The 24,529-nt window shown below is 34.0% G+C and overlaps 1 non-coding gene and 1 pseudogene across 1 annotated transcript; both read left to right on the forward strand.

Annotated features, from left to right (window-relative positions):
- LOC107887545 (chitinase 2-like) overlaps positions 1 to 15,906 on the forward strand; it is a 40,019-nt pseudogene extending 24,113 nt beyond the window's left edge.
- LOC121227139 (small nucleolar RNA R71) lies at positions 9,745 to 9,850 on the forward strand. Its single transcript, XR_005924784.1, has one exon. It is a non-coding gene; the product is annotated as a small nucleolar RNA R71 (small nucleolar RNA).
- Positions 15,907 to 24,529: the final 8,623 nt, after the last annotated feature.

Raw genomic sequence — 24,529 nt, forward strand, 5'->3', positions numbered from 1 at the left:
GTAACAGATTTTCTTGGTTTTCAGCCATCTCCTCGGTTGTAGTGTGAATATTGTCCTCCTGCTCTTCCTCTGTGTATCTTAGGCTTCGCCTTATTTCTCTTCAGTTTCTGCAAACTGTGCGATCGATCTCACTGTCAAACAGTAATGGTCCCGACAGGTTTCTTCTAGTCATACACTATAAAAACCAGCCAGGAGCGAATAAAAGAAAAATTAGAAAAGAAAATAAAAATTTAAATTGCAAATAAAGTAAAATGGCTAAAGTAATAAAAATCGAGTGTTCCTAATATCTTAGTTCCCCGGAAACGGTGCCAAAAACTTGATACGTGATATTCGTGACAAGTTTTGAAAATTTATAATTAATTGTTCTTGAAACTAACTATTATCACGATGAAGGCAAGTGTACCTATCGAATAGTAGTATAGCTTTAGCAAGACCGGATTGTCGAACCCAAAGGAACCAAGAGTACTAGTAATTACTTTATTTTTATTTTCTAGCCTAAAAATTAAGGGATTTTTTTATCTAAACTAATTAAATAAACTAAGGGTGTAGATTGGGGAAATACTTTTAGAAAATTTGATTGATTAAGACAATACCCAAGGAAAAATACTCCTAGACTTCACTTGTTATTTGACTCTGAATCAGACGATTTATTCATTTGACTTGATCCGTAGAAATCCCTAAGTTATATTATTATCTCTCTCGAGACTTATAACGTCTAACCTTAGGTTGATTAATTGAAATCTCTTTCTAATTAACGCCCTAGTGTTGCATTAACTCGATCTATGGACCCCCTTATTAGGTTTCACCCTAATCTAGCAAAATCTTGTCACCCTATCTCTAGGCATGCAATCAACTCCGCTTAATTATGAAAAATTTACTCTTAGACAGAGACTTTTGCTCCTCTGAATAAGCACATAAAATTGAATCAATATCCTAAAATATTAAAACAAGAATTAAGAACACATAATTAAGAACAAGTCAAATATTTATCGTACAATTCAGATAATAATAACAAGATCCGCCTTAGGTTTCATTCCCCTTAAGTATTTAGAGGGTTTAGTTCATAATTATAAAAGAAAACATCTCAGAAGAATAATGAATACAAAACATAATGAAAACCCAAAACCCCTGAATGGAAATTGAAGCGAGATCTTCAGTATTGACGATGAATCCGGCTTTTGAGATGGATCAATCGGCTTCCCTTGAGTAATTCCTTGCTTCCTACTCTGTGTGTCTATTCTAAGTGCCTCCTCAGGTGTTTAAATAGGCTTTAGAATGCCTAAGAACCCTCAAAAGTGGCCTTTTCTAAATAGGACTATACTTGGGCTCGACAGGGACATGCCCGTATGATTGCTCCAGCTCGTGGTCAAGGCTGTTAAATAGGCACGGGCGTGTAGTCTACCCATGTAAATCGTGCTTTGGTCCTACCAAATGGACACGGCCGTGTGGCTTACCCATGTGACGAAGTCCAGGCCGTGTTGATTTCCCATATGGGTCTATTTTCTCCGTTTTCGGCCCATTTCTCGCTCTTTTTACTGTCCTATGCTCACCTAAGTTAAAAACATTAAATTAAAGAATTAGAAGCATCGAATTCACCAAATCTAAGGAGAAACCATCTATAAATGTGCTAAGCATGAGATAAAAATATGTATAAATTACGGTTTATCAACAGGTCATACACTAAAACCACAAAGTAAAATAAAAACACTAGTGAAATAAAATTAACAATAGTAGCTATAATTTAGAAATTTCCTAATTCTTTTTATTAAATGCAAAGATAAAAATAAATTTAGTGACGTTGCCTTCTTGGAAACGACGCCAACAACTTAACCACCTTCAGACATACCAACGTCCAGAGTAAGAATCCTGTATAAAAGATATGAAATAAGCGGCGTCCACAAGTGTACAACTCATGTTGTATTATGGTTACAACTAAGTAGGTAAGTACTCCGAGGACCGTACCCAAGGGAGGTGAGTACTAAATTATTCCTAACCTAAACACAAATAGATCTATTTAGTATCATAAATAAATCATAGTACAATAAAACATAAATAAGAGACTTTTAAGGTTTTTATAATAATGAATAAAATAATCTAAACAGAAAGAAATTTGGAAAACTAATTGTATAAACTGAATCAAATCTAAGAATGGGTGATTAGATTGCTTTGGTAATCATAACTAACTGCCACATTGGGTTTCTATTCAATCAACTAGTCGTTACCTGATCGCGTGATTCGTAACAAGTAATAAATATTTATAATGAAGATTAAACCTAGACTAACTATTATCAAGAGAAAAAGGCAAGCGCACCTATCGAACAATAGTATAGTAATGGCAAGACCAGGAAATCGTACCCAAGGGAACCAAAAGTACTAGTAATAACTATCATTTTATTATTTAACCTAGAAATAAAGGGGGGTTGTTTATTAAACTGGTTAACTAAACTAATTAAACTAAGTTAAAGAGAAGATTTTGGAAAAAGACTTAAAGAAAAGTAATTAATAAAGATGACACCCAAGGAGGAATCCACCTAGATTTCACTTGTTATCTGACTCTGGACCAGGCGATTTATTCACTTGACTTGATCCTTGAGACTCCCTAACCTATATTATTATCTCTTTCGAGACTAATAACGTCTAACCCTCAGTTGAATTAATTGAAATCTCTTTCTTAATTAAAACCCCTAGGGAAGTAATAAATCAATCTATGGACTCCCATATTAGGTTTCACCCTAATCTGGAAAAATCTCGTAACCCTATTTTTAGGCGTTCGATCAACTCCGCTTAATTATGCCAAATCTACTCCTAGACAGGGGCTTTTACTCCTCTACATAAGCACATCAAATCATGAATTAATACCCATAATATTAACTCAAGCATTAAGAACCCATAATTAAGAACAAATCAAGTATTTATCATAAAGTTCAGATAATAATAACAAGATCCATCATAGGTTTCAACCCCCTTAGGTATCTAAGGGGTTTAGTTCATAATAAAATAAGAGTACATATCAAAAGTATGGAAATAACAAAACATAAAGAAAACTCTAAAACCCCTAAAGGAATTCTGAGAGAGATCTTCAGTCTTGGAGTAGCTCTGGCTTTTGGGATGGATTATCTGGCTTCCCTCAAGTAATTCCCGATGTGTGGTCTGTATTCAAGAAAAAGTTTTAGAGGTAGCTCCCTTTCTAAGTCATACTTAGGGTGTTTATATAGGCTTTGGATTGGCTTTTTTCCTCCCTAAGTATCCTTTTCCGTGTAAAATACAATTATTTGAAAAAAGGACACGCCTGTGTTCCACGGCCGTGTGACGTGATTGCCAGGCCGTGTTCGATCCGTCAAATTGCACATGGCCGTTTGGGTCAATGGCCAGGCCGTGTAAATCGTGAAAGACTTGGTCGACACCCTCGAAAGACACGGGCATGTGAGCTGCCTGTGTGGCAAGGCTTAGGCTGTTTCAACTTCTCGATTTGGTCTGTTTTGTCCCTATTTTGCTCGTTTTTTGCTCCTTTTGACTCTTGGTGCTCTCTTGAGTACAAAACATGAAATAACCGGATTAAGAGCACCAAAATCCACAAATCTAGTAATAAACAACCATAAATATGCTAAGTATTTGGGGTAAAAATATGTATAATTTGGCGTTTATCAAATACCCACACACCATTTACTTGTCCTCAAACAAAACTCTCATTTACTGCTAGAATTCATTCTTTTCAATCACATAATCATTACTGATAATGTTTACAAACTATTCCACGAAAAATCATACAGTGAGAATTCAACTTTAGGGGCATTAAAAACCTCAAACAATCTAAATTGAATATTTTGATAATAAAATCATAGGTAATCTCCTTTCTTTAAGTAATTAACTTTAGTCCTAAATATACAAGAGATGCATCCTCACTAAAGATTCACTCAAATCACTCAAAGTGTTTAAGGCTCAAGATTAAGCACTCGATTGTCTAACATGAGAAGTTATTACCATAGGCTTGCATGAAAATCAAATCTCCACCACTTGTAAATGATATGACACACAAATCAGTAGGTCTTTGCATGGCTGCAACGGGGTCTAGGTTACGGGTATGGATACAAGCTGAAGAGACAAATGTTAGGATCGAGATAATTTCAATATATTACGCCATTATCAAAAACTTAATTACTGAATTATAAACAAATATCTAGAACTATGAGCTCTCTTTTTCACTTTAGCTTGTTGAGAATTACAATTTTTTTAAAGAACAAATCAAGTCAATACAATATAGAAATCATACTTCATGATTTAGTAACAAAAAATGATGAACAAAATGAGGTAACAATATTAAATTCAATCTCGATAAAAAGGGTCAAATTAAGTAAGAGGATTTCAACAATAATGGGTTAATGGGTTAATGATGAGGGTTAATCAATAAAAAGGGCTAGTAGGCTCAAAAGGGTTTACTAATGGTTTAATTATGTGGGAAGGCTTTTTATGGAGTAAATGGGTTAAATCCTAAGTGCCTTTATCATCTCAGTATCTCAAATCATATGTGTGATCTCGACATGTATACTCGAAGCAAGTTTTAGAATAACAGTTCAATGTTGACGCACTCAAACCACAAAAGAAGTGAGCAAGAAAGAAAGCTATATGCTCAAAAGGATAAAAAACCTCACCAAAAATTTGGGTTTTTGATGTCATTCCTGTATACTTAAGATTTCAAGATAATACCTCAATTCAGGACAATAATCTAAAAAAATTTAGTTCTCAAAATATCAACTTATCATGCTCAATTCTCTAATGTCCTATAATCGAATAATCATGCATAATTCCCATGGTCTAATTCATGACATATCAACAATAATTATAGATCAATCAGAATTCATTCTATCAACATTATGAGAAAATCACTTAAGCACAAGATCAAATTTAGGGATTTGAGAATAATGCAAAAAGTTAGGTATCATGTTCATGTTTACCCCCATACTTAAGATGTACATTGCCCTCAATGTACAAAGATAGATTATTCAAAATAAATAAAATCATAAGAGGGAAGGAGGTGAAACTCCCTGTTATATGGATGCGGAGCTTGATTCTGAGGCTAGAGTGTTTGGGGAAAGTGGTAGTTGCCACTGTTCTTGGCTAGATGAAGAAATTGAGTCGTTGAACATGGCACTTGTGAGGTATTGTTCCCCATTTGTTTCCTTATTTCGTAAAATATTCCTAGAAGCTTTGCTTGAAAGTCTGTAGAATCATGAAGAGCTTATTAAGAGTTGGTGTGGAAGAGAGCGTAGTGGGATTACTTATTAGAAATATTAGAAAAATGAAGAAAGTAAAATTTACTAATATAGATATGTCTTTCAAAAGAAAATAATAAAATTGAAAAAAAATAAAAATAAAAATAAAAATAAAAATAAAAATAAAAAGATAAAAGGATTCAATGATCCTCATCAGTGGGGCCCTCAGGTGGTGGCGCTGGGGTGGCGATGTGAAAGTGCTGGCACAGCTACTGTATCATGGCCTGCATGTCGTCCATTTGTCTATCATGTCGCCGATCTCGCTCGAGAATCATCTCGAACTGTGTAGTGCAGTACTGCTCGAAGTGAGCAAGTCAGTCGAAAAGGTGTGCCAATGAAGCAACCGCATGAACTGGTCGTTCCCTAGGTGGCGTGGTAGAAGGCTCCTCGTGCTGGTGAGGGGACATCATCAGGAATGTCCTCAAGATCGTCCTCATCAATGGCATGAGTGAGACGTTACTGAGGAGGATCAGTCCCACGTCAGCGCTCGATCATCCTCATGTGTAACATAGTCGTGATGCCCTGTGGGGACATTTGACCTATTAGTGTAAGCGCTGGAAACTGGGCCATGGTGTTGAGGAGGCTGAAGTGTCTGGCAAGACGCGTCACGTAGGGGCCGATAGAGATTACTCCTTTCCGATGCCGCTCAGTCTGATGGCGAATGGCGAAGGCGATGAAGTATGCCAAGTCAGTCACATGTGCATTCGTCATGCACCATAAATAGTAGGCATCGTGGGTGTTGACGACGCCGGTGCTCTCTCTCCTTTCGGTTAAGGTGTGTGCCAATATGGCATGGAGATTGCGTAGGAAAGGGGCGAGAGCTGAGGCCTTCGAGCAGCTAGGGTCGTAGGTGGAAGAGAGTGGTGCCAAAGCCTTCCAGCACAAGTAGGGAGAAATGTAGATATTGCATGGTAATGCATTCGTGTCCTCTTCCTACATAAACTCATCGGTGTAAAGTCCTAGAGTGACTCCAAACTCTGGGACACTCATCGCGCTAACTAGACCGCCTAATCAGAAGTGAATAGTATCGGGGTCGTCATTGTTCGTCATCACCACCTGTAAATGAAAAGTAGAGCATAATTCTAAACTTAGCTCTAAATAAGTTGGCTCTGTAATAGCGAAGAACCGTTCCCATGGGTCTGTGGACAGGAGGGCACGGATGACATCAGCTAGCTGGACTTACTTTACGACAGCCCAGTCGATGCAGCGACTTGTAGTGAGGGGTAACACGTGTAGTATCTAAAATAGCTCCTCCTGTGAGGCTTGCAAAAACTCAAGGAATAGGTGCCGAACTTCAGCTGTAGCACGTACCGAGGAAGAACCCGGTCCCCTACGTCTCTTTGAGGATGGGACCACGGCCTTCTTGCCTCTCGATGATGACATAATGGACTTGAAAATGTATAAGCATTGATATAGTAGGTCCAAGATATGTTAACATTTAACGATATCAAGCGAGAGGTGAAAAATTTATATGATTATTCAGAAACATTTGCTGGAATCAAAGATGCATCATCAGTTAAATAAGAATCCTAAAACTAGTATATTCTACTTAGTAACTTAAACAATTCAAATATAGAAAATACTAAAGCAAATTCCTAAAGTATTCAGGTTGAGAAAGTGAACCAAAAGCTGCTGTAGGGTGGCGCACGGGCATGTTAGTGGCGAGCATTGGCGTGTGGCGTGGGGGTTACAGCCATGTGGAGGAAAAATGGAGGGAAAAGTGAGGATTAACGCAGGGGGAGTGGATTTTAGGGTGGTTTGGGGGTTGAGGAAGTGAGAATCTGAAGAATGGTGGCCGGAATAAGGATTAAGGAGTGGAGAAGGGGAGATTTCGGCTAGGGTTTTGAAAGAAAGAAGAAAATGAACAGTGATTTGCTTATATAGGGAAGGGCCATACGGGCTAGGGCCACGCCTATGAATTCTGAAAGTGAGCTCGTGTTTTTTGAATTTTTCAATTTAGGTCGTGCCCGGCTACTATCTCACGCCCGTGTGTCTTGGGCGTGTCTGGCACACGGCCATGTCGCACGATCATGCCTATCTCTGTTCGCTTCTCCCATGCCCGTGTGTTAGGGTACCACGCCCGTGTATTATTGTCCATGGCTTCACGTCACGAGCGTGTCGCACGCCTGTGTCGAAGAAACAGAATTGAGCCTTGCCCCTGGCACCCCCATGTTCACCTATCAAATTCACCCACGGCCATATCGCACGGCCGTGGGGTTTTATCGCATCCCGTGTTTTGGGGAAATCATGTTCTACTTCCACACGACTGTATCACATGACCGTGTCTCTTCCCCTGTTTGGCTACGGCTTTAGGCACGTCCTTGTGCCTGGCCGTGTGTGCTAAAAAACTTTGTTATTCAAAGATAAAATTAATGATTTAAAGTGTTAGAAATAAAAAAATAAAAAATAAAGAAATCAAAATATGTTAGTGCTCGGGTTGCCTCCCGAGAAGCGCTTATTTATAGTCTAAACTCGACTAACCTCTTTAGTGAATGGTCAGGGTGGTTTGAGGGGTTCGTACTCCTCATTCCTGCTATTAATCTCATCACGATAAGGTTTTAATCAGGTGTTGTTTACCTTAAAAGTGCCGAACTTGGGATGACTCACCTCTACCATACTGAATGGAAAAATATTGAGTACCGTAAGAGGGATTTCCTCATTCAGTGCGGTAGTGACAATGTGGGGGTCTGCAACATCTAGTAAAACTCTATTGCCAACCTTAAGTTGATTTGGAGAGGTATCGGGCTTGTTTTAGCGTAGTTTCAGTTTATCATGTGTTATTGGTTTGTGTATTCGCCATTCGTCTAGCTCCTCTATTCGTAGCCTTCGTTCTTCATGAATGTGTCCTCTATCATTGCTGGAACATGGCTCTCAAACTTCTTTGAAACTTAATTTCTGCAAAGTAGGTTGTGTCATATTGTCAATTTTAGTAGACTGGTGTGGACCATTACCTTCACTGTTTAATGTGATTCCAGAAGTACGAGCTTGAAGGGTGATCGTTTCGTCTCTCACGCAGAGTGTAAGCTCACCTGTGCCAACATCAATAATTGTTTTAACAATTGCTAAAAAAGGCCTCCCTAAAATCAAAGGGGTGTTATTATCTTCTTCTATGTCTAGAACAACAAAATCAATGGGAAATACGAACTTATCTACTTTCACTAGTACATCTTCAATAATACCTCTAGGGAATCTTATAGTTTTATCTACCAATTGAATGCTCATCCTAGTTTGTTTAGGTTTCCCAAGACCTAGTTGCTGAAACATTTTGTAAGGCATGACGTTAATACTAGCCCCTAAATCAGCTAATGCATGACTTATATCTAAACTACCAATTAAGTAAGGAATTGTAAAACTCCCTGGATCTTTCAATTTGTGGGGTAGTTTATTCTGTAGAATAGCTGAGCAGACTGCGTTTAGCTCCACATGCGACACTTCGTCCAACTTCCTTTTATTTGCTAAAAGCTCTTTTAAAAATTTCATTGCATTTGGCATCTGCGACAAGTATTCAATAAACGGTAAGTTAATATGTAATTTTTTTAAAAGTTTGAGGACTTTACCTAATTGTTCATCTGAGCGGTCTTTCCTTGTTGCGTTAGGATGTGGGACATGAGCTTTATATTCTTCATTCACCGGTTTGTTTGTATTTTGATCTACCTCACCTTGACTCTTACTTACCACAGTTTCTTGCATCAGTTCTGGTTCAGGCTCAACGACTCCTTTGTCATCTTGAATATTAATTGCGTTGAGTTGTTCCCTTGGGTTAGGTTCGGTATTACTTGGCAAACTACCTTGTGATCGTTCGGAGATTAGTTTGGATAGCTGGCCTATCTGAGTCTCGAGTCCTTGGATCGATGCTTGTTGATTTTTTGAGTGCTGTCTCGGTATCTTGGAAGCGGGTTTCTGACACTGATATGAATTTTGAGAGCATCTCCTCAAGGCTTGGTTTTCTCTCTTGTTGATAAGGTGGCTGTTGAAAATCCTGAGAATTTTGAGGCTTTTGATTCCCTTGACCACCTTAGGAGAAATTTGGGTGGTTCCTCCAACTTGCATTATAAGTATTACTGTTTGGGTTATTTTAAGATCTAAAGTTATTGTTACCCATATAGTTGACTTGTTCCTCTTCGGTTGTAGGATTGAAGGATTGATATTCTGTATGCACACCTCTTCCACTTGAGTCACACCTCATTACTGGATGTACCTACGTAGAACTAAGAAAACCATCAATCTTTTTATTGAGAAGTTCTACCTGATTTGACAGAATAGTAACTGAGTCGACGTTATAAACATTGGCTGTTTTCGTTGGCTTTATTCAGTGACTTGCCACTGATAGTTATTCAGTGACATCTCCTGTATAAACTCATAGGCATCTTCCGGTGTTTTATTGTTGATGGTTCCGCCAGCAGCTGCATCAACCATTTCCCGAGTCGAGGGATTCAGACCATTGTGGAATGTTTGTACTTGAAGCCAAAGCGGTAACCCATGGTGAGGGCACCTTCTTAGTAAGTCCTTGTATCTTTCCCATGCATCGTAAAGTGTTTCTAAATCCATTTTCACAAAATAAGAGATATCATTATGTAATTTAGCCGTTTTAGCCGGTGAAAAGTATTTTAGTAAAAATTTTTCGGTCATTTGTTCCGAAGTAGTAATTGACCCTCGTGGTAACGAGTTCAACCACTGTTTAGCTTTTTTCCTCAATGAAAAGGGAAACAACCGAAGACGTATGGCATCATAAAAAATGCCATTGATTTTAAATGTATCGCAAAATTCCAGAAAGTTTGCTAAGTGAGCGTTGGGATCTTCATCCTGCAAACCATCAAACTGAACAAACTACTGTATCATTTGAATTGTGTTAGGTTTCAGTTCAAAAGTATTTGCAGCTACAGCCGGTCTAACTATGATAGATTCAATTCCTTTTAAAGAAGTTTAGCATAGTCATACATAGTACGTGGAGCTTGATTAGCCGCAATTGAAGGAGGTAGCTGATTGCCTTGGTTTTCAGCCATCTCTTCGGTTAGGGGTTGAGTATTGTCTTCTTGCTCGTTCTCCGTGTATCTTAAGCTGCGCCTTAATTCTCTTTGGTTTCAACAAACTGTTCGATCGATTTTTTCCTCAAAAAGTAATGGTCCCGACTAGTTTCTTCTAGTCATAAATTATAAAAACCTGCCAAGAGAAAGAAAAAGTAAATTAATAAATCATAATAATAATAAAATTAAATTAAATTGCAAGAAAAATAAATGGCTAAAGTAATAAAAATTGAGTGCTCCTAATATCTTAGTTCCCCGGCAACGACGCCAAAAACTTGATCGCGTGATTCGTAACAAGGAATAAATATTTATAATGAAGATTAAACCTCGACTAACTATTATCACGACGAAAAGGCAAGCGCACCTATCGAACAATAGTATAGTAATGGCAAGACCGGGATATCGTACCCAAGGGAACCAAAAGTACTAGTAATAACTATCTTTTTTATTATTTAACCTAGAAATAAAGGGGGGTTGTTTATTAAACTAATTAACTAAACTAATTAACTAATTAAACTAAGGCAAAGAGAAGATTTTGGAAAAAGACTTGAAGAAAAGTAATTAATAAAGACGACACCCAAGGAGGAATCCACCTAGATTTCACTTGTTATCTGACTCTGAACCAGATGATTTATTCACTTGACTTGATCCGTGAGACTCCCTAACCTATATTAGTATCTCTTTCGAGACTAATAACATCTAACCTTCAGTTGAATTAATTGAAATCTCTTTCTTAATTAAAACCCCAAGGGAAACAGTAAATCAATCTATTGACTCCCATATTAGGTTTCACTCTAATCCGGCAAAATCTCGTAACCCTATTTCTAGGCATTCGATCAACTCCGCTTAATTATGCCAAATCTACTCTTAGACAGAGACTTTTGCTCCTCTGTATAAGCACATCAAATCATGAATTAATACCCGGAATATTAACTGAAGCATTAAGAACCCATAATTAAGAACAAATCAAGTATTTATCATACAGTTCAGATGATAATAACAAGATCCATCATAGGTTTCAACCCCCTTAGGTATCTAAGGGGTTTAGTTCATAATAAAATAAGAGTACATCTCAAAAGTATGGAAATAACAAAACATAAGGAAAACTCTAAAACCCCTGAAGGAATTCTGAGAGAGATCTTCAGTCTTGGAGTAGCTCCGGCTTTTGGGATAGATCGTCTGGCTTCCCTCAAGTAATTCCCAATATGTGGTTCTGTATTCTAGAAAAAGTTCTAGAGGGAGCCTCCTTTCTAAGTCATATTTAGGGTGTTTATATAGGCTTTGGATTGGCTGTCTTCCTCCCTAAGTATTCTTTTCCGTGTAAAATACAATTATTTGAAAAAAGGACACGCCCATGTGCCACGGCCATGTGATGTGATTACCAAGCTATGTTCGATCCGTCAAATTGCACACGGTCGTATGGGTCAATGGACAGGCCATGTGAATCATGAAAGACTTGGTCGACACCCTCGAAAGACACGGGCTTGTGAGCTGCCCGTGTGGCAAGGCTTAGGCCATGTCAACTTCTCGATTTGGTTTGTTTTGTCCCTATTTTGCTTGTTTTTGGCTCCTTTTGACTCTTGGTGCTCTCCTGAGTACAAAACATGAAATAACTGGATTAAGAGCACCAAAATCCACAAATCTAGTAATAAACATCCATAAATATGCTAAGTATTTGGGGTAAAAATATGTATAATTTGGCGTTTATCATTACCCTAGCAAGATCTCTTGATCTTCCACTAAACTAACGAGTTGGCAAGAACTGCTTATCTCTCGACTTCACATTCTAGATCGATTCGGGGCTAAGGTGTTCATTGATATGCCATACCAATTTTCGATTAATTCCCACCTAAATGAATTTCTAGAGTCGTTAGGCCTAGGATTTAAGTTCTTCCTCTCCCAAACAGTTGATTCGCTAAGAAAACCTTATACAAAAATTAATTAGTCATACCTCCACTCACTAATCCCTATAAAAGGATTAGTTTCTCATAGATTTTGTAAACTTAATAAACTTGATAAATTAAATAAACATTAGGAATAATTCAAGAGTAAAGTGTAAAGAGAAATCTTGATTGTGTTGTACATATAAGCGTAGAATCCACAAAGAGTTGATCGAATCTACAAATCAAATCTCCTAATGAACGCAACTAGAAATAAACTGGAAAGAAATCTAAAACCTAAGAAAAGGAAAAAAACTGAAACTTAAAATTACAAAGGAAATTCTAAAGTATGAAAAGTCATCATTTACCAAGTGTTTAGGAGCCTATTTATAGAGTTTGGGTTATTGTCGTCCTCAACACTAGGTCATTTGACGCCCTTTTGTTTAACTTTTGATTGTGTAGACCAAAATACCCCTGGCTCGTAAATGTTTCTTGTATAAGGTCTATGTTGCGATACCCTAATACTTGTGTCGCAAAATCGAAAGAAATATGCTCAACTTTGAGGTAGCTTCAAGGGTATGTCACAACACCGAAAGTAGTTTCAAGATTCCTGCGTTCTATTCCCTATGTTGTGACATTGAACTTATCGTGTTGCAACACAATGACCAGTATTGAGTTTATACGCCCTCGAATAGTCTCCTGAACACTATGTACCTTAGCTCACCTTTAAGCCTCATTCGGCCCCTACGGTCAATAAAAGACTCAAAATACACTTTTTATTGAATTTAAATTAAACTATGAAAACTTAACTAAAATGTAATGAAAATGCTTGTATTCAAACTCCTCAAGTGCGAAAAACTAGTTTAATTTGCTACATCGTATTATGACAGATCAATTACAACCAATCTTAAAGTATTAAATATGTAAATAAACTTAGCTATAGTAATAACCAAACTAACTAACTACCATTAATACTAAGAAGAACAAGAAAATATGCAAGAAAGGTAAAGCCTAAGCTATGGAAAAGAAAACTACCTTAAACCTAAACTAAAGGATGAAAGAAACCTTAAAACTAAGGAGATTTCTAACCTAAACTACAAACTCATTTCTTCAACCAACTTTTGGCTTTTTAAAGCTAATTAAAACCCAAGTTTTAACGAGCAAAATGCCCCTGGATGTTGTATTTTGATTAGTGTTGGTGCTTGACAAAAGCCACCCTCGTAGTCATTTTTCTCCACGTCAAGTAGCAATATCACAAGAACCAGGCTTGGGTATCGAAATACTCGTGAAAATATTGAAATGGGGGTTCTTTTGGGCATTGGATATTTCAATATCATTGTAAAGGGTCTCGATCCTCTTCAATTCAGCATTGTCAGGGGTACCACGACTTTCAAGCTTTGATGTCACAATACCCCATTCTAGGCGATGTTTTTACTCACATTCGGGTCTCCGATGACTCCCTACAACACTTAATCGATCGTTAGGTTTCAAATGGTACATTTGGCCAATTAGGGTATGAAAAAGAGTATAAAACACATTATTTCATTTTATTAAGGTGAAGAACAAAACTAAATAAAACACAACAGAAAACATAGAAATTTCTCGAAAACAAATTCGTAAAGTGTAATGAGGAACCTAATTTGACATATCAAAATTTGGTAGATCACTAGGCTATCAATGAAACTTTTGTTGATGAATAGATAGTCTGGGTAGAATGTTTTCAAGTGAATGCTGAAAAACCATCAATGCCTTGGTACGCAAATATCGTTAATTACTTAGTATAAGATGTTTTTTCTTGAAAATGCTTCAAGCCAATAAAAGAAAAGGATTATGTATGAATGGAGATATTATATTTGGGAATAACTATATGCCTTCCAATATTTTGTAGAGAAACTCATTTGATAGTGTATGGTTGGGGAGTAAATTGATGTTATATTGGTTGGATGTCATGTTTCGCCTTATGGGGACATTTTGGAGGAAAAAAGACTACTTAAAAGATTTCGCAATTAGTGTTTTATTGGCCAACCATGACTTAGGATGCTTATTATTTTGCAAGAATATGTAACAGTTGTGAACGAACGAGAAACATTACTAAATGTGACGAGATGCCTCAAAAAGGGATTTTGGAAGTTGAATTTTTTTTAATGTATGGAGGACAGGCTTCATGGGGCCATTCTTGAATTCATTCAAAAATCAGTATATTTTGTTGGTAGTGGATTATGTTTTCAAATGTGTAGAAGTAATAGCCTTTCTAATGAATGATACTAAGATAGATAAATATTTTTTGCATAAGAACATTTCTTAAGACTTGAGACTATTGGAGTGCTCATAAGTGATGAAGGTTTGCATTTCTACAGTATACAATTAGAAAATGCTTTATCAAAGTACAATATTAAGCATTAAATTGCAACTACTTATCATCCACAAGCCAGTGGTCAAGAAGAGGTTTCAAACCATGAGATTAAGCAAATCTTGGAGAAAACAGTGAACCCATCTTGGAAAGATCTATCAGTTCGGCTAGATGATGCATTGTAGGCTTATCGAGCAACTTATAAAGCTTCGTTGGGGATGTCTTTATATTGTACTATTTATGGAAATAACTATCATTTGTTAATAAAGTTAGAAAGGTATACTAAGCAATTAAGAAGTTTGAATCTTGACACCAATTTGACTAGAGACATTAGGTTGTTCTAATTGCTTGAATTGGAGAAATTCATATTTCTAGCATATTAAAATGTCAAACTATAAAAAAGAGAAAAGCAAACTATGTCATAATGTCATGTTTAAGAAAAAGAGCTTTGTGCCATGACAAGATGTGTTAGTGTTTAATGCCCAAAATTAAATTGTTTCCAGAATATCAAATTCTATAAAAAAGAAAATTCTACATTGATTCTGTTGGATTTAATGTACTTAGTGTAGTATTTTCGTCTTTGTATATTTGTATTTTAACAAACAAATTTGTTTAATAAAATAGTCGCTAATAAGTAGATATACAACTTGGGTTTCCAATGCGGTTTCTTCACTCACAACATCATCAAAAGAGTACAACCAGAGGCGGATATAGGGGGCAGTGGCCCTGTCCCCCCTAAAATGAAAAATTTATATTTAGGCCCTTGAATTTTTTTTAAAATTTTAAATTAGTAAAGGTAAAATTGTACTTTGGCCCCCCTAAAATTATAAAAATTTGATTTAATCCTTTAAAAATTATAAATATATAGACTATAAAAAAAATTAAAATTTCATTCGACCCCCTAAAAATTTATTCTGGCTTCACCCCTAAGTACAACTTGGATGGGATTGATATTGACTATGAACACTTCAATGCTATCATTGACACTTTTTCTGGGTACATTGGGAAACTTATAAAAAACCCTCAAGAATAATGGAGTCATCTCTTTTGCTTCCATAGCTCCATTTGATGATGTTCAAAACCATTACAAGGCTTTGTGGAAAAGCTATGGTGACCTCAAAGACTATGCCAACTTTCAGTTTGATACCTATGATCAAGGAACAACGGTCTCTCAATTCATCAATTACTTCAACACCCAAAGCTCTAACTATAATTATGGTAAGGTTTTAGCCAGCTTTATGAGCAATGGGAGCAGTGGCTTGACACCGGAAAACTGATTCTTTACCACCTGCACTAGGCTCAAGAGTGAGAACAAACTTCATGGCATATTTGTTTGGTCTGCAGATGACTCTAAGAGAAACGCTTTTCGCATAACTGAATAACTTGAACTCAGTTTTTAATCATAAAATATATTATTTTTATATATGGTTTTAGCTGGCGCTTTGCCGTGCGATCCCTTTTAGTATTGAAAGTTATAGCTAAATAAGAAACTATGTATGTAGCTGCTTTCATTTTCTTTGTATAAAACGATATATAAAAGAAGTGGAAGCATTCATTCCCATTTCCCTTGCAATTCCATTCCCTTCTATCCCAAGAAGCTTATTATATTCAGCTCAATCAATGAATGATCAAAATGGTCAAAATAGTGGATCGTCATCATCTCCTCATGCTCCTTCTTCAATTCCAATAGCGACGTCTCAAAATGCCATTAGGTATCCAGTGAATAAACAAACTAATTTCTTCTTATGCCGGCATTATAAAAACCATATCAGCTGTTGGACCACCGTATTCAACGTGTTTCAATTCTCTCTCTCTCTCTCTCTCTCCCTATATATTTGTTGGAGTTGGCTTGCATATAGCATAAGAAGTAACCAAGGAGCAGACCAAGCAACACAAGTCATGTGGATGAAGTGTTGAAGATCAAGCTGGAATATCAAGCTGCTATATTATTACCGGATGAAGTATGCATACAACACATGAAGTAGCAATGAGCTGACTATGTAGCGTAAGTTATGCAGATGAAGTATAAAGAAGCAAATCAAGCCATACCTTCAGCACATGAAGTATGCATGCAGATGCTGAAGTACATTACTGCTATCGTATTTCATTCTGTTTAGTTACCTTAAATATTTTTTTTTAATTTAGTCAGATTTGAACTAAGTTGACATTGTTTTTGATGTAATTAGGTACTGATGGACTGATAAATCAATTTATCTTTGGGTACAAATAATGTTTTAGAAGTTTCAATGTTGCTTGGTGGAAGTAGGTGTTTGTTTAGGTGAAATTTGTTCATTTTTGACCAGCTTGTGTCTGGTATATGTATTGGCTTTTAGCCTTCATTCAAGTAATGAAAATTCATTATAATTTCATCCAAAATACTCTCTCTTTTCTTTGTTTTCAATTCTATTCTATTTTTCAAGCTCAAAATCACCAGACTTTAACTTCAAGTTTTCTTCATTCTTCATCCTGATTTATTACATTGTTGCTTAAGTTCCAGACTAAGCTTCATACTTCCTCCGGATAAAGTGTCCCAAAACACCAACAATTGGTACCAGAACTCATTTCTTAGTGGACCTGTCATATTTCAACCTTTAAAACAATGGCTACATCAGGCTTCTAACCAGCTGCACCACCAGTGTTCAATGGAGAAGGCTATCACATATGGGTGGTTAAAATGAAGACCTACCTACAGGCATTCGGCCTATGGAAGGTTATCAACTCAGATGTTGAACCAGCACCTCTAAGAGCCAACCCAACAATGGCTCAAATCAGACAACACTCTGATGAAAGAACTAAAAGATACAAGGCCATGTCTTACATCCAAAATAGTGTGTCAGATATGATCTTCACAAGGATTATGGCTTGTGAGACTCCAAAGCAAGCCGGTGACAAGCTCAAGGAGGAGTTCCAAGGTACTGAGAGGATAAAACAGCAGTTGTTGTTGAATCTGAGAAGGGAGTTCGAGAACTTGAAGATGAAAGAGGAAAAAACTATCAAACAGTATTCAGATAGGATTATGGCTGTGGTAAATAGCATAAGATTGCTTGGAGAACAGTTTAGTGAGGTAAGGATAGTTTCAGTATTCTTTCTGTAAACAACCTTTCCTTGTAAAAATCTTTCCTTTTCTTTTAATAAAATATCCATCTTCCGCACTCAAACATTGTTTTGTAATTGGTATCAGAGGCCCCTGGAGTTACGGTTCTTGGAGGAATTCATATCATAATACTTATTGTAAGTTCTTATCTTTAATTTACAATCCAGTTAATTTCGTGGTTATTTATCTTGAAACCCATATATCTGTTATTTTGTCTAACTTTTGCCTTTTTAAGTCTAGGTGAGAGACGATAGGCCTTTGTGTGTTAAGACAAAATAATATAACAGACGGTTTTAGGTACCAAAGATAAGTAACATGGAAGAGACAGATTGTTTATATAAAGATAAAACCTGCAATCATATTATGCATATAGATTCTAAACAAGAAAATAATATTTCGGCCCTTAGTAAAGGATTTAATAGTTTAATGGATATAACCTCTATATATTATAATAAAATATATAATAAAGTCAGTAATATAGAAGAAAAAGTAAATTACATGGGAGATATTAAAGAATTAGATTTGAACAACAAATCTAAAGAAATTTTATCAGAAGTCAATAATAAATTAGATCAGGTTAATAATAATAATAATAATATGGAATCAGATATAGATTTAGGTCCATTATATTATGGTAATAGTAATATAATTTTAACTTTATCAGATGAAGAAGAAGAAACTTCTTCAGAAGAGTCATCTTCTACTATTAATAGAAATAAAAAATCTGAAAAACAGAGAAGAAAAAATATTACTCAACAAAAATATGATTTCCAATCTTATAAAAAATTAATAGAACATTGGAAATTAAGTCAAATTTACTAAAAGTACTGATAAAAATGAAAGAATAGAATACTTAAAATTAATAGAAGAACTTTATGAAAAACATAAAGATCTATTTACTCAGTTTAATTATCATTATATGTTAAATTATGATACTACAGAAAGTAGTAGTTCTAGTAATTCTGATAATCAAGAAGATTTAAATGTAACTAGTTATAAATTTGATGAAGAAAATACTTCAACAGATGAGGATGAAAATATAGAAGTCCCCGAACCTATGGATACTGATCAAACAGATCCTTATGGTAAAAGAAAATTAGAATCAGATATTCAAAAAGATGATTATCTGAGAGCTTTAAATAAAGACTTTGAGATAGTTGAAAATACAACAAGAATTTTTGGTAATCAAACCGAAAATATAGCTACTAATGAAGTTAAAACTGAATATACAGGCGAATCTTCTAATCAACAACCAAGTCAAACTATACCTATACCACATAGGATAGATGATTTAAATAAAAGAAATGTGGCTCAAGGTGGAATATATTTAGATTTGACTAATATTTCAATATCAGACTATGAAAAAACCATAGATGATTGGGCACAGTCAATTACAATAGTTGTAAACAACAACGGTTCTTGGTCAAAAGAAAAATTTTTAAATTATTTTGTAGGAACTTTTCAAGGAGATGTTTTACAATTCTTAAGACGTTGGGAAGAATCAGAAGTAGGAAAAGTCCAAAAAGGACAACTAATTAATCAAATAGGTACTCCTAAAGATCTTTTAAAAGGATTAACAAATATTCTAAAAACAGAATTTTGTGGTTATTTTGATAAAAAAGATCAAGATAGTATAGCTAGTTATACCTTGTCAAAAATTAAATTATGTGATATTAGATATCTAGAAGAATTTTCTAAAAAATTTCTTCATGAATATCAAAAATTAAAAAATGAAAATATGGAATTTTGGAAAAGTCAATATTTTCATAAATTACCCCCGCCATGGGATGTGATATGTATAAAAAAAATATGTGTCTTATTTAGATAAACATAGTAAAGAGTCAGGAATAACAAAAGAAAATATAGATTCTATAGGAAATAGAATTAATTTTGCAAGAGAAAGAATAACTCTACATTGTCTACAAACTAAAAGCGGCTAAACAAGTAAAAAATAAATTAACTTATAGTCATTGTACAAAAATTCTAGAAAATGAATGGGAATTTGGATGTAAAACAACACGTCCTAATACTTATAAAAAATATAGAAAGAAAAATAGAAAATATAAATTTATTAGGTGGAAACCAGGAAATAAAAAATATACTGGTAATAATAATAAAAAATAAAAATTGTTAGTAAAAAACTTCTAAAAAATAAAAAAAATAGATATGTAAATGTGTTATTTGTGATGAAGAAGGCCATATATCACCAAACTGTCCTAATAAAGGAAAAAGTGCTAAAAAGATGATTAAAAGTCTTGAAGAACAAGATTTAGAAATTTGTTATGAAGAGGAAATAAATCCTGAAGAATATTATATGAGCTAATATCAGAAACAGATTCTGATTTAGATGAAGAAGAATATATATTTATGTTTAATGTAGGAAGTAGTTCTAAAAATCAATTAGAAGAAATTCCTAAGTCTGAACAACAAGACATAAAATTAGGAAATTTGATTGGAGAAGAAAAAGATTTTTCCGATGAAATGATAGAAAAAATAAATAAAAATCACATTTCTAAAGAAGAAATATATAAAATATCTAAGTTTAAAATATGGAGTCAAAGACATATAGAAAAGATTAGTGGCAACACAGTCGCTAAGGATACTAGAAGAGGATTAACAGAAATTCTATTATTTACTAAAGAAAAAATTAAGAGGATTAAAAAGAAATACCCTCAAGTTAGATATATACATTTAGGTATAATTATGATAACAATTAGAGCTTTATTTAGAAAAGGACATGATATACCTATCATAGCAGTTTTATTAGATAAAAGATTTGAAAACCCAATAAAAGCACTTATTGGAGGAATACAGTCTAATTTACATACTGGTGTAATAGGATTTAAGGTTAAACCAAACTATTTTATATCTATTATAGACCCTCTAATAGAAGAGTGTTTATGTTTAAGAATTCAGACAAAAAATTCTGAAATAAGTGATTTAGCAGAAGATCTAGCAATAAGTTGGACTTCTATTAATGAATATACCAACACGGCAGAAGTAGAAATTAAAGAAATTAATAATAAAATAATTGAGTTATTTGAACCCAATAAATTTACTACAGAGATACAACCAAAATTACTACATCTAAAAGATCTGTCAATACCAAAAGATTGGATGATTGATAGAATAAGTGGTACTAGTACTTCAAAACCTGTAAGTACTATAGAATATATGTCATCTGGAGATAGACTATATTTTAAAAATAATGTTATAACAAATACAAATGATAATTTAGTTTTACCTTCTAATTCTCAAATAGAGGAAGAAGAAGATAATATTAGTACAAATTCGACAACACCAATAGATATGAAAACAGTTCAAATACCTATTTTCCCTACTGAACCTAGTAGAAATTCTAAAAATACTAGAATGGAAGAAATACAATCTACTACTATTATTCAACAAATGAAAATAAGGAAAAATGATATTATTATATCTTCAAATTTCCAACCTAGGAAATATTATACATATATAGAAATTACACTTCAATTTAGAGACTATAAAACATATTCTTTGCATGCTTTATTAGATACTGGAGCTACCACAAGTAGTTGTAGAGAAAATGCCATTCCTGTAGAAAAATGGGAATTAATGAAAAACCCAATCAGAGCTATAGGAATTGATGGTAAAGAAACCATAATCCAATTTAAAGCTAGAAATATACCAATTTACATAAATAATGTAAGATTTGTAATTCCTAAAATATTGTGTTTTCCTTTTCCTGAAATGCATGGAGACATATAATTAGGAAATAATTTTATATATCATCATCTACCGTTTTCTATAGATAGAAATTTAGTAATATTATCAACAGAAAAAACTTCTGTAGAAATACCTTTAATAGAAAACCATAAATTTGTATGTGATAAAGGATTTAGACCAATAAGAAAAGAACAAATTAAACAACTAGAAACAAATCATTGGTTGTTTAAAATTCTAGAAAATAATTTTAGTGAAGAACCATTAAAATTATGGGAAAATAGTCCAAGATATTGTGAAATAAAATTAAAGAATCCTAATAAAATAATTAGAATCAAACCTATGATCTATACTAAACAAGACATAGATGAATTTGATATACAAATCAAAGAATTATTGGAAAAAGGATTAATAGAAAAAACTAATTGTCCACACTCAAGTCCAGCCTTTATGGTAAGAAACCATGCTGAAATAAAAAGAGGAAAAGCTAGAATGGTAATTAATTATAAAAGACTAAATCAAAATACTATTTTTGATGGATATTTTATTCCACGAAAAGATGTTTTGATTAATCAAGCTAAACATGCAAAATACTTCAGTAAATTCTATTGTAAATCAGGATTTTGGCAAATAATGCTAACTGATGAATCTAAACCATTAACAGCCTTCAGTACACCTAATGGTCATTATCAATGGAGAGTAATGCCATTTGGGTTATGTAATGCACCTCAAATCTTCCAAAGATGGATAGATTCTATATTTAATAAATATAAAAAATTTTGTGTAGTTTATATAGACGATATATTAATATTTTTAGAAACACTGGAAAAACATAGAAAACATTTAAATATTATCTCTCAAGAATTCATAAAATATGGAATTATTTTGAGCCCTAAGAAAATAGAATTAGAAAAAACAGAAATAAAATTTTTAGGTTTAAATCTATCTGCTGATGGTCTTAAACTACAAGATCATATTATAGTAAAAATAAAAAAATTTCCAGAAGAAATAAAAAACCAAAAACAACGTCAACAATTTTTAGGAATAGTTAATTATGGAAGAAACTTCTTTCCTAACTTATCTAAAAAAATAGGTGATTTATATGAAAAATTAAAAAAGGATAAAACTTTTAGCTGGTCTAAAGAAGACTCAGAAATTATTAAAAATATAAAATTAGAAATAAATTATACCCCAAAAGTCTATTTACCAAAACAAGGTGATAGATTAATTTTAGAAACCGATGCATCAGAAAATTATTGGGGATGTATTTTAAAAGCTAAAACAGCAAAAAAACAAAGAACTAATATGTGGATATAGTTCTGGAAAATTTAAATCAAATGAAGTTAATTATGCTATATATGAAAAAGAATTATTAGCTATTAAAAAGGCAATAAAAACCTTTCTCATATATTTAGCATCTGACTGACAACCAGGCAGTCAAACAATTTCTGACTAATAATAGTCTAGAATGTGTACCAAGAAGAATTAGATGGTACAATGATTTATGTAGTTTCAATTTTGAAGTTTTATATGTCAAAGGTACTGATAATATTAGTGCTGATTATCTTAGTAGGCCTTATGGATAGAGGTAAAAAACCTCTAGAACAAGTCGGGGAATGGACTACTGTCCATAAAAAACCCAACAAAGGAAAGCAGATAAATCCTAATCAAGGATTTACTACCAATCAAGGATTGACTCCCAATCAGGGATTTACTCCTATATTAACAGGATTCTATCCTAATCAAGGATATTATGTTCCTTATCCAATGGTAAGACAACCAACTGGATCTCCTTCATCATATGCATCAAGAATGGTAAACGAATACCCTTCAAAAAGAATAATTCAATCTCCTTGGTCTCAAGATCCGAATTCAGTATATCAAGCTAGTTATTCTGAAGTTATAAAAGGAGCAGAAAATTTGTTGAAACAACAACAAATTCCAGAAATAAAAGATTTTTATAATCCAGGATTACCAAGTGAAATTTATAAATATATTAATGAAATATGGAAAACCCATATTTTAGAACAAAGAGCAAATTTTAGACGAGCTCTTACAAAGTTTTCACAATTTCTAGTTGAAAAAACAACTAAAGAAAATGAATCACATGAATTATTATTAAAAGCTGTTTTATACAGAGATTGGCAAGAACTCGAAATAGAGTATACAAATATCAATGAGATAAATAATCTTATTGATATATTTCAATACTTTATTCATAAAGGAACAAATAGTCCCATTATGAATAAAATGTTTAGAATATGTTTATATAATAAAGCTAGGAAAATACTACCACCAGAAATTTTTGAAAAAATCAATAAAATTATCTGCAACCAGCAGACTCAAAATAAAAAAGTCTTTTCTGAATACTTTTTACAATCATATGTTTATCTAAATGATATAGGGGAAGAAATTCCTACTATAAAATTCAGATTAGATCATGAACCCTTTGATATAAACAGTATTGAAAGGGGTTTCGTTAGAGAAATTGTAGTACAAAACTTTTCTTTTCACTTATTATAAAATTTTCCTGCTATTATAAAAGCTATATTATCACTTTTAGTATATCAAGATTATTTTTATTACTATTTTTATATCCAAATAAGTAGTCTTATTGGAATTGCTGAAAAAGAGCGATTCTATCAACCATATCAAATATGGATTATTCAACGAATGTTTGATAGTCCTTATTTATCAGCAGCCAAAGAAGATAAAAAACACTTGACCAAAACCATTGACAAGTGTTACAATAATCCAAAATATTTTCAAATCCAAGCCGGAATTGATTTAATGTCAACAGCTCGACATGTACTTCAAGATCAAACATACAAACTATCTACCGATGGAAGAAGAATAGTAGCTGATAAAAACAGCATGATTCAGAAATCAAGAGATGAAGAATCCATACAACTGTTAAAGAAAATAGCAGATATGGAAATAGACGATTTCCCTTCAGAAATAATTGAAGAAATCAAGAACACGTGGGAGACTTGGAATTTACCAAGACTATCACCAGAATCTTTACACCTGGATGAAATAGAAACATGGAACCTGGACAACATCCAAGAAGGATAAAGACAAAACAAAGACCACGTGGAAAGTCAAGAAGACTTTCAAGCTGATTTTCAAGATTGGCAATAAACAAAAATTCAAGGCATCTATGTACGAACGAAGATATGACAAAGACAACTGACAACATACGTGGAGGC

Source organism: Gossypium hirsutum, chromosome A03 (assembly GCF_007990345.1).
Source record: "Gossypium hirsutum isolate 1008001.06 chromosome A03, Gossypium_hirsutum_v2.1, whole genome shotgun sequence".
NCBI lineage: Eukaryota > Viridiplantae > Streptophyta > Magnoliopsida > Malvales > Malvaceae > Gossypium > Gossypium hirsutum.